This window comes from Oncorhynchus masou, chromosome 25 (assembly GCF_036934945.1).
Source record: "Oncorhynchus masou masou isolate Uvic2021 chromosome 25, UVic_Omas_1.1, whole genome shotgun sequence".
Taxonomy (NCBI): Eukaryota; Metazoa; Chordata; class Actinopteri; order Salmoniformes; family Salmonidae; genus Oncorhynchus; species Oncorhynchus masou.
In genome coordinates, this window is record NC_088236.1 from 16,049,378 (window position 1) to 16,061,824 (window position 12,447).

Consider the following 12,447-nt stretch of genomic DNA (forward strand, 5'->3'; position numbering starts at 1 on the left):
GCTTCAGCTGTGCGTTGAAAGGAAGGCTGGTTGGCGATGTCTATTCTTTTTTTCTTTTTTTTACAGAGTAGCTAGGCTAGCCTAACATCTTTTTTGTTCCATAAAAGGTTTTAGACCATTGTGTTTGAAATGTAGGCTACAACGGGTTTGAGAATAGTGGGAAGATGAATCTGAGTGGGCTGGTAGTGAAGAGCTGTTCTTGAACCATTGAAAATGACCTGGTGTGCAAGCACACATCCAAAGTGTCAAGATATTCAGAGAATATGTATTTGTTGTTTGTTATTTCACAACTAAGAAAAACATACATGTGTTAACAATGACAACTATTTAATAAATAATAATTATGGTAACAATAATTACGGAATGAAATGTAGATTTTATGGGGGGGAGCTCATCTGTGCTTCCAGTACTGCTTAAAACACACATACTGCCTTCAAAAATTGACATTTTTAAAACTATTTTAGTGTATTATTTTATATAGCTGTGGGGAAGGGCGGAGCTCCCTAGAGGAGGCACGCTGTCTGGAGGATACCTACCTGCCCACCCCCTGCTAGGTGGTAGGGAGACCCTGTGGATCTGAAGTAGAACGCTGTGCCGCAACGGGAGTCTGCTGTGACTCAGGTACGGTAGGAGGTGTCAATGTGTATTTTTGTCTGGTATGTTTCATCGGTGTGTGTGTTTGGGTGCTTACCCGTAAAGGCTATATGTTTATATATATTTCTAATCCATATCATTACATGTCTGTTGTTGACAGAGAGCTGTGTTCTAGACTTACACTGTTTTGGGGAGAGTCCGTACCACTCTCCTGCGGACCACAGCTCCGGAGCCACAAGAAACTCACCGGAGGAACAGCTCATGCATCTACTACACTTTGCCACCAGGGGGCAGGGTGAATACTAACAATCTCACTCTAGACTCACTCACATTTGAATGATTCCAAATCAACACTTACTAGCCTTTCACACTTCTTCAAGATTGGACAAGTATCAGCTATATGGTAATTGTTCCACCTTGCCAACTGATGGAGATTTCGCTATATTGTTGACCACTACTATCAAAGCGTTTTACATCTATACAATTTACCTAGCTCTAGCTGTATGGCCAGGGGTCATTTAGAATTGGGAAAAATGCTTAAACCACTGACAGAAATAACAAAAGGAGAAAAAGGATACAAGTTATGAACTGTGAGGAAGGCATTGTTTTTCCACACAAGGATGTATATACAGATACATACAGTAGACCTACACATTGAATTATTCAATTCTACAAGACATTTTATTTCATAATGCCTCAATAGTTATAGGTATTGTACACACCACCGACCAACTGGTCGGTTGTGTTTTCTACCCGGTTCCAAGACAGGTTTTGGTACTTTTTAAGAGTAATTACACCTGTCACATAACTTTGGTGAAAGGTGTTTTATTTCCTCCCCACCCTCTCCTCTAACATTCTGGTGTGTGTGTGTGTGTGTGTGTTATAATGACACCAGGAGCCAAAGTCACATTCAATACCTGGATGGTTAATTATACAATGTATTGATGGTTAAATAATAACTGGTCTGAGAAGACCAGTATGTGATATTGCGATAAGAAAATAGCAAGTTACCTTGTGGTGAGCGAGAGTGAGAAGGTGTGGAACATATGCAAGTCAATAGTAGTTCGAGCAACTAGCTCTCACAGTCTCACTTCAGAATTAGACATCCATACACATTTTTAAGTTGTTGCAAATATCAAAAGTGTTTAAGGTTACGTTTAGGCATCAACTCTGAATGGTTAAGGTAAGAGTTAAGGTTTGCGATAGGTTTTAAAACAAACATCTCAAAAACAACTTTTCAGCACTGGATTCAAACTTAGGCTACAACCTTTGGAATCAGAGGCAGATGCTTACAGGAACCGACTTGAAGGTAACAGTGCTCACTGTTGCTCCTAGTGGCCGGTTTCAAAGTCATCTCCCGACATCCTCAGACATGGGTGGACGTGGAATACTGGGTGTGTTTGTAAATTCATTCTGGAGTGCCACCGAGTGCTCTGGGCGTTAGTGAATTAAGAGCGTTGTCAGATTGTTAGTTCCTAAATTCAGAGTTTCGCTCTAGGAGTGTTCAGAGCGCACACTGGACACTCTGGACGAGAAGTAGGGTAAATCCGAGCATTCTGACCTCACAAGGGCAGTCAAGCACCCAAGCTAACGTTGGTTAACTTGCTAGCTACTTTCAAACACAAATGAGAGAACACCTCACTCAGACCATTTTACTTGCCCTAGCAGAGCTGGTTAGGCTGTTTTCATGATATCTAGAGTGCTGGTGACTGTAACTGTTCTGCTGGCAACCATTTTATTTTAATTTTTTGCCAATGTTTACTGACGCTGGTCATATTCAACAGGTGTTGAGCGTTCGTAAATTCATCAGTTATTCTGCGCTCTGGCACACTCAGACGAGAGTGCTCTGAATTCGGAGTAGATGAGTGGTATGATGACGGAGATGGCAGCATCGTGACTAGCTCTTAAGCAACTCTGCAGTATTTGCTTTGTTTATGTACTATTTTTGACGTTATTAGCTCAGGAATTGTTTTGTGTCATTACATACAGCCGGGAAGAACTATTGGATATTAGAGTGGCAGTCACTCACCAGAACTACCAGCATTACAACCTGGAATATGACTTCCCTGGAGCAGATCCTTTGTTTGCTCTCCCCAAAGCAATTAACTTGTTCCAGAGGCTGACCCAAAACAACGCAGGTGGAGAAGAAGTACTCCAGGCGGTCTTCTGGTTCGATTTAGGAAGCGTGCACACCACCCACTGCTCCCGGTTATTTTACTCGCTAATGTCCAATCTCTAGATAATCAAATTGATGAGCTCAAGGCGAGAGTTGCTTTTCAGAGAGACACCAGGGATTGTAACATACTCGGCTTCACGGAAACATGGCTCTCTCGAGATATACTGTCTGACTATAAAGCCAGTTGGGTTTTAAGTACTTCGCGCCGACAGGAACAAACATCTCTCTGGGAAGCAGAAGGGTGGAGGTATATGTTTTATGATTAACGACTTATGGTGTAACTCTGATAACATACAGGAACTCAAGTCCTTCTGTTCACCCGACCTAGAATATCTCACAATCAAATGCTGACCGTACTACCTACCGAAACAGAAGACCGCCTTGAAGATCGGTCAAGCAGATACCACAATGGCCCTCAAAGAACTTCACTGGACTTTATGCAAACTGTAAACCACATATCCTGAGGTTGCAAAGAAAATTTGATGAAAAGGCTCCCGAAATTCTATCAACATATTGATTGTTATACTCGCGATGCTAAAACCCTCGACCATTGCTATACTACCTTTCAGAATGCATAAGGTCCTCCCCCGCCCGCCATTTAGCAAATCGGACCACGATTCCATCTTGTTCCTCCCCTCCTACAGGCAGAATCTCAAACAGGAAGCACCCGTGGTGAAGACTATTCAACGCTGATCTGACCAATCAGACTAGATGTGAGCATTCGAGCAAAACTGAAAGTGCGAACCACTGCATTTAACCAGGGCAAGAAGACTGGGAATATGGAAGAATACAAACAGTGTAGTTATTCCCTCGGCAAAGCAATCAAGCAGGCTAAACGTCAGTATAGAGACCAAGTTGAGTCCCAGTTCAACAGTTCAGACACGAGACGTATGTGGCAGGGTCTACAGACAATCACGGTTTAAAAACAGAAAACCAGCCACATTGCGGACACCGACGTCTTATTTCCAAACAAGCTGAACACCTTCTTCGCTCTCTTTGACGATAATACAGTGCCACCGACGCGGCCCGCTACCAAGGGCTGTGGGCTCTCCTTCTCTGTGGCCGACGTGAGTAAGACGTTTAAGCGTGTTAACCCTCGCAAGGCTGCCGGCCCAGATAGTATCCCTAGCCACGTCCTCAGAGCATGCGCAGACCAGCTGGCTGGTGTGGTCACGGATATATTCAATCTCTTTATCCCAGTCTGTTGTCCCCACATGCTTCAAGATGGCCACCATTGCCCTTGTACTTAAGAAAGCAAAGGTAATTGAACTAAATGACCATCGCCCCTACCACTCCCCTCTGTCTTCATGAAGTGCTTTGAGAGACTAGTCAAGCATCATATTACCTCCACCTTACCTGCCACCCTAGATCCACGTCAATTTGCTGACCCTCCCAATAGATCCACAGACTATGCAATCGCCACCACACTACACACTGCCCTGTCCCATCTGTACAAGAGGCATACCGATGTAAGAATGCTGTTCATTGACTATAGCTCAGCATTTAACACCATAGTACCCTCCAAGCTCATCGTAAATGACGAGGCCCTGGGTTTGAACTCTGCCCTGTGCAACTGGGTCCTGGACTTCCTGACAGGTCATCCCCAGGTGGTGAAGGTAGGAAACAATTGTTGAAGGAATTCTAAATTCCGCTGTTTTAATTCCCAATCAAAATTAAACACTCTGTCAATGCATTAAGGGTTTGTAAGACCCTTATTTTATAAGAATGGACAGAGCCCCGGTCTTAAAGGTCAGGTAACAGCATTTAATTCAAGAGAGTACTGCCTTCATACACATTTTACCACAGGTTATAAACTGAAAATGATGTCAGCGTTTTCTAAATGTTCTATCTCTTCTTGACACTGGTAGAGAGGCCCTATAGTTCTCAAGCCTTCCCTCCTCGCCTAAAGCCAAGGTCAGTCAGTGTAGATAAGCATTCTAGACAGTCTGGAGTCCGTCCCTGCCATCTGGAGATAATTCCTTCATTTGTACAAAGGCATTGTTCTAAACTCCTGACTACATTATTGGGAATGGGAGCAAGAGAGAAAATTCATACATGTACAGTACATAATAGCATTTGGACTAGTCAGTCCTGATTGAAATGTATACATAATTAGTCATCATTGATAAAAATTCCCTTAACACAGCACGTCTTCAATCATCCTCAACACTGGGGCCCCACAAGGGTGCATGCTCAGCCCACTCCTGTACTCCCTGTTCACCCATGACTGCGTGGCCAAGCACGCCTCCAACTCAATCATCAGGTTTGCAGATGACACAACAGCTTGATTACCAACAACGATGAGACAGGGAGGAGGTGAGGGCTCTGGGAGTGTGGTGCCAGGAAAATAACCTCTCACTCAACGTCAACAAAACTAAGGAGATGATTGTGGACTTCAGGAAACAGCAAAGGGAGCACCCCCCCCTATCGACATCGATGGGACCGCAGTGGAGAAGGTGGAAAGCTTCAAGTTCCTTGGCATACACATCACGGACAAACTGAAATGGTCCACTCACACAGACAGTGTGGTGAAGAAGGCGCAATAGCGCCTCTCCAATAAGGAAATTTGGCTTAACACCTAAAACACTCAAACTTTTACAGATGCACAATTGAGAGCATCCTGTCGGGCTGTATCACTGCCTAGTACGGCAACTGCACCGCCCACAACCGCAAAGCTCTGCAGAGGGTGGTGCGGTCTACACAACGCATTACAGGGGAAAACTTCCCGCCCTCCTGGACACCTAATAAATTAATGAAAAATCCTACAATGTGATTTTCTGGATTTTTTTTCTCATTTTATCTGTCATAGTTGAAGTGTACCTATGATGAAAATTACAGGCCTCTCATCTTTTTAAGTGGGAGAACTTGCACAATTGGTGGCTGACTAAATACTTTTTTGCCCCACTGTACAGCACCCAATGCTATAGGAAGGCCAAAAAGATCATTAAGGACATCAAACCACCCGAGCCACTGCATGTTCACCCCGCTATCATCCAGAAGGCGAGGTCAGTACAGGTGCATCAAAGCTGGGACCCGAGAGACTGAAAAACAGCTTCTATCTCAAGGCCCTCAGACTGCTAAACAGCCATCACTGCCAATAGGCATAGATTAGGGATCACTGGCCACTATTAGAAATGGATCACTAGCCACTTTAATAATGTTTCCGTATAATGTTTTTCTTGCATTACTCATCTCATATGTATAAACTGCACTCCACACTATTCTACAGTATCTCAGTCACTTTTAAATTGTGCTTACATATTGCATCCCCCATTTCATATGTACAGTGGGGCAAAAAAAGTATTTAGTCAGCCACCAATTGTGCAAAACATTTTTTCCAGAAAATCACATTGTAGGATTTTTAATGAATGTATTTGCAAATTATGGTGGAAAATAAGTATTTGGTCAATAACAAAAGTTTATCTCAATACCTTGTTATAAACCCTTTGTTGGCAATGACAGAGGTCAAACGTTTTCTGTAAGTCTTCACAAGGTTTTCACACACTGTTGCTGGTATTTTGGCCCATTCCTCCATGCAGATCTCCTCTAGAGCAGTGATGTTTTGGGGCTGTTACTGGGCAACACAGACTTTCAACTCCCTCCAAAGATTTTCTATGGGGTTGAGATCTGGAGACTGGCTAGGCCACTCCAGGACCTTACGAAGCCACTCCTTTGTTGCCCGGGCGGTGTGTTTGGGATCATTGTCATGCTGAAAGACCCAGCCACATTTCATCTTCAATGCCCTTGATGCATGGAAGGAGGTTTTCACTCAAAATCTCACGATACATGGCCCCATTCATTCTTTCCTTTACACGGATCAGTCGTCCTGGTCCCTTTGCAGAAAAACAGCCCCAAAGCATGATGTTTCCACCCCCATGCTTCACAGTAGGTATGGTGTTCTTTGGATGCAACTCAGCATTCTTTGTCCTCCAAACACGACGAGTTGAGTTTTTACCAAAAAGTTATATTTTGGTTTCATCTGACCATATGACATTCTCCCAATCTTATTCTGGATCATCCAAATGCTCTCTAGCAAACTTCAGACGGGCCTGGACAAGTAATGGCTAAAGCAGGGGGACACGTCTGACACTGCAGGATTTGAGTCCCTGGCGGCGTAGTGTTACTGATGGTAGGCTTTGTTACTTTGGTCCCAGCTCTCTGCAGGTCATTCACTAGGTCCCCCCGTGTGGTTCTGAGATTTTTGCTCACCGTTCTTGTGATCATTTTGACCCCACGGGGTGAGATCTTGCGTGGAGCCCCAGATTGAGGGAGATTTTCAGTGGTCTTGTATGTCTTCCATTTCCTAATAATTGCTCCCACAGTTGATTTCTTCAAACCAAGCTGCTTACCTATTGCAGATTCAGTCTTCCCAGCCTGGTGCAGGTCTACAATTTTGTTTCTGATGTCCTTTGACAGCTCTTTGGTCTTGGCCATAGTGGAGTTTGGAGTGTGACTGAGGTTGTGGACAGGTGTCTTTTATACTGATAACAAGTTCAAACAGGTGCCATTAATACAGGTAACGAGTGGAGGACAGAGGAGCCTCTTAAAAGAAGAAGTTACAGGTCTGTGAGAGCCAGAACTCTTGCTTGTTTGTAGGTGACCAAATACTTATTTTCCACCATAATTTGCAAATAAATTCATTAAAAATCCTACAATGTGATTTTCAGGATTTTTTTTATAATTTTGTCTGTCATAGTTGAAGTGTACCTATGATGAAAATTACAGGCCTCTCTCATCTTTAAGTGGGAGAACTTGCACAATTGGTGGCTGACTAAATACTTTTTTGCCCCACTGTATAGGGCTATATATCAATCTAGAACAGGATTATATATTTTGGATGCAATTTGAATGGAATTGATGGAGAGAGAAAGACAGAGAGAGTGCTCTCGTGCAGTAATTTAAAACAACAATATTTGAGTGACAGGCTGTTTTAAAAATACAAATCTTTACAATAAAAAAATGGGACCCCCAAAAGCCAGATGGAGATGGGTAAATTAGATGCTGATTCGGTCTTTATATTATAGACTATGCTGCAGAAAATGTAGGCCTACCTGTCACAATAGAAAAAGTTACCATGATGAGATGATAGATCAACATGCATTGTGAACTGTGCTTCAATCTGAGATGGGCTGTCTGTCCCCACCCTGTGAGTTGACGATGCATCATGCAGAGGCCGTAGAGAAGCCAAATTTAGACATTGCATATAATTTAAGAGTTCAATTTCACGCCATGCTCTTCATACAAATAATTTATTATAATTTACCGGTTTCTCACAGTTATTTATCCCGGGAAAGGGGAGTGGTTTTGGGCGGTAAATCTCAGTAACCGGGTTCCAACCATTCAACCCTAGTGTGTGTATACATGCATGCATGCACGTAAGAGACATTGAAAGAGAGAAAGAAAGAGATTAAAATTGGCAGTAACTATAATTGGCAGTTATGTCCCCTAACAGGTATTGCTGAAAGTTGTTTATTTAGTAGCACAGGCAGGCTTATAATTAGTGGATTGTATCTGTTGTGACTTGCTGACTTTCAGTTGATATTCATCAACAACTAGGCTGCCATTCTACGGTCATTCTATAGTCACAGTTTAAAACAACACAGATCACCTGACTTTAAGGAACATTTATGAGTGTAATTCTCGGAAGTACTTCAGCTACCTCCAGTTTTCGACTTAGATTGAAATAGGTTCCAGGTACTCATTCTGGGTGCCGGTACTGTTTATGTTTAGATGCAGGAGCTCCACAATACTTTGAGCTGATATTCTAGAAGAGGAACAGGAGCTCCACAATACTTTGAGCTGATATTCTAGAAGAGGAACAGGAGCTCCACAATACTTTGAGCTGATATTCTAGAAGAGGAACAGGAGCTCAAGCAGTAGAATATTTGAGGTGTCGGTACTCAGCTCCGATGAGCTCCTGCCCATGTCAAGCACTGGCTACCTCTCCAACTCTTTGTTCTCTGAAAGAACACTACCACCTGTACCACTACAACTGTTACTACTACTACTTTATTACCATGCTTACTGAAGCCACTATTACAACTTCCTCTACTGCAATGACCACTACCATCACTAAGGCCACCATACTGCAACTCTTACAACTGATGGTAAACATTGCAGGTGTCATTCCTAAGTGCTGCGTGAAGACATCTATGGACATTCCCACCAATTTGCTGAGGAGAGGAGAGCAGACATGCAGTTGAGCAATGGTGTCTGTGAGTTCAACACAATACTGTCTAGAGTACTATCGTTAGAATCATTTAAACTGTCATACTGTACAGGAAGGTGTAGTTATGACATACTAGTATGTCTGATATGATTTACGTTAAAGATTCAGTTATGCTCAAGGCATTCTGCATCAGACGGTGACCTGAGACAATGATGGTCTTATCCTCCATGTCCACAGACTGCATGTGAAAGGGAAGAAGCTATGTGCCCAACCCAAGATCAAGAGAAAGCTGAAGAGGCTCCAGAGGAAAGAGCAGAAAAGGCCTTAGTGCTCTGTGGAGGGAGGGAACTCGTTAATGTGCGGCAGCTTGACTTTTCTGGCATGTATTTTTATACTTTGTACTTGCTTATTATGAAGTGTTCTGGAGGAGTTTCTTAATTGCATTAGTATGTTATGTGTGTTAGGCAGAAATCTGTGGTGCATGTGTGCTTAAAGCTACTTGTAATCCATCAACTAATCAATGTCATTCATGAAATTGTTTCCCATGTAATAAAACGTGTAATATAATCAAGGCTGGTCTGTGATATGAAACATTCTTGTGTTGTTGATATTCTCATAAGCTGCGAGATATTAAAATGCTATCACTGTGGTCACCAGCCCTCATTCTAAAGAGGTCTACAGGTTTTTCCCCCAGCCCTGCACAAACAACTGTTTCTGCTACTTGAGGTTATTGATGATTAGTTAAGTAGCTGGTGTGTTAGTGCTGGAATAAGCTCATGTTGCACAACATTTCTATAGGCTATGAAATTGTGTGAGAAAACAGAATGGTGACCTCTATTAAAAAGAAGAGGCTCCCATCAGCTTACTATAGGCTAGGCCTACTATTTTTATTTCTCAGTCTTCCTAATATTAAGCCCATTGCTTCTCTTTAAAACAGGAGTATAGCCTACCTGGCTGGCATGAAAATGGACCATGGGAAAAGTGTCCTTCATTCGCTATTTAAGTGCATAGATGACATGTATTTTTTGACATGTATGACATGTATTCCCCCGCTGCCCCTCTTTCGAGACAGGTGCATAATAATGGTCCAATTTAAATCAAAACCAATTTCACACATATATTATTTAGTATATTATATTATCTTGTAAAGGCAAGATTAAATCAAGAATAGTGATGGGTGACAATATTACCCCATCTCTTGTGAATTATATATTATCACGTGTGAATGATGCCCAGCTTAAGGCAAACAGCGCATGTTTTTTTGCAACTTTTTCTAATCCTAGCAGCACACCTCATGTGCCTAGCCTCACAACTAAAGTGGCCTTACAACTAAAGTGGCCAAACTTCTTAAAAGGAACCACATTAATCCACTTTACAATGGATGTAGGGCCTGCGCCCGAGTTTCAAGTGTGGGGAAGATAATTTTTATGGTAAAAATGCACCTTTATAATTAAAAGCATTACATGCATAATTGCATGTGGTCACTTTTGAGAATGGTGCTAATGGAACATTCACACTTATAGCCTACTGCTGTGTGTGCATTGCTGAGCTCATAATGTGAAGAAATAGCCTAATAGCTTATCAACATTTTAAGCTAAACGTTCTCATCTGTTGCGACAGGCTGATTGAATAAAACAGTTATTTTTATGCTAGTGGTTGTTTTAATTTGGGATCTATCGCATCCCACAACTGTCCCGGACTATGTTTGGAATATTTAATTCACGGCCAGAATAGGTACTTTTGTACTTTGAGGGGTAGTAGATTGACATAGGCTATTGATTTTGCTGTTCATTAGGCCTACTCATCTTGTTGGCTGACAAAAAGTAAATGTGGACATTTCTTCCAACATCTTCAATATACGCCTTGGAATTGCACAAGGACGCACGCAGTTGCGTCCCCGATGTGTCTGTCTTCACTTGTAGCCTGTGAGAAAGAGAGAATGATGAAGTGTGTATAGCCTGCGCAAAAAAACAAAGCAGTGCTTATGCTTTTCATGCAACTTTTTTCAAATCATCATTAGAGTCACATCATGCAGCCTTAGAATGTATTAAGATCAAAACATATAGCCCAAAATTTGTATCACAACTAAAGTTACAAAAATAACTCTAAATTAAGTATATAGGAGTTCCTGTTTCTTTGTTAACCGCTCAACACAGAATAGCCGCATGTGCACACTCCCTCAAATCGTTTGGAGAAAATATCCTTTCTATTTTATTTAGTCTGCTAAATGAACTAGCGTAGCCCACAGCCATGTGGCATAGCCAGATCAGGGCCTAACATAAGGACAAAGCAGAGTATGCTATTCTGTTCTAAAATAGACTATATTTTTTTCATATTATGTTTCTTTCGACCTGTCTAAAATAAATAATGTATTTATTGTGATGGTGTAGGCTATATTACATGGATTTATTGCACTTTTAAAAGTTATCCTAAAATCACCATGCGCAATGCCAAGTATCGGCTGAAGTGGTGTAAAGCTCGCCACCATTGGACTCTGGAGCAGTGGAAACGCATTCTCTGGAGTGATGAATAAATTCACCATCTGGCTGTCCGACGGACGAATCTGGGTTTGGCAGATGCCAAGAGAACGCTATCTGCCCAAATGCATATTGCATTTAAAGTTTGGTGGAGGAGGAATAATAGTCTAGGACTGTTTTTCATGGTTTGGGCTAGGCCCCTTAGTTTACAGTGAAGGAAAATCTTAATGCTACATTATAGAATGACATTCTAGACAATTCTGTGCTTCCAACTTTGTGGCAACAGTTTATGGGTAGGCCCCTTCCTGTTTCAGGATGAAAATGCCCCTGTGCACAAAGTGAGGTTCACACAGAAATAGTTTGTCAAGATCGGTGTGAAAGAACTTGCCTGCACAGAGACCTAACCTCAACCCCATCGAACACCTTTGGGATGAATTGGAATGCTGACTGTGAGCCAGGCCTAATTACCCAACATCAGTACCCGACCTCACTAATGTTCTTGTGGGTGAATGGAAGCAAATCCCCACAGCAATGTTCCATTATCTAATGTAAAGCCTTCCCAGAAGAATGGAGACTTATAGCAGCAAAGGGGGGACCAACTCCATAATCATGCCCATGATTTTGGAATGAGATATTCGACGAGCAGGTGCCCACATACTTTTGTATCTATCTTAAAATGAATGCATTGCTTTAGATAAGAGGGTTTGCTTACTGACTAAAAATGTACATGTTTCACATCAGTCTAGAAGGATAGGAGAGGAAGCCACTATATAGACTATGTGATGCCTACTTGGTATTACATCCGGTCTTCCAAGGAGAGAGATGTGCTGAAGTCTGTGAGACTGGAGAAGGAGGAAGCGGAGAAAGAGAAAGAAGCAGAGAGGGAGGAAGCAGAGACAGAGGAAGCGGAGAAGGATTAAGTGGAGAGGGAGGAAACAGAGGGTGAGAAGAGCCACTGGGCAGAGTAAAACAAAGCTTCAGCTCAGCTCTCTTATCGCCTGCCTACAAACCTGTGTAGAATAAAATGGACT

General features: G+C 42.3%; 1 long non-coding RNA gene across 1 annotated transcript; it reads left to right on the top strand.

Moving 5' to 3' along the window:
- The first annotated feature begins 906 nt into the window (after nucleotides 1-906).
- LOC135513507 (uncharacterized) lies at nucleotides 907-9,510 on the top strand. The gene is made up of 3 exons (XR_010451551.1): nucleotides 907-997; nucleotides 8,891-8,985; nucleotides 9,177-9,510. It is a non-coding gene; the product is annotated as an uncharacterized LOC135513507 (long non-coding RNA).
- The last annotated feature ends 2,937 nt before the right edge of the window (nucleotides 9,511-12,447 follow it).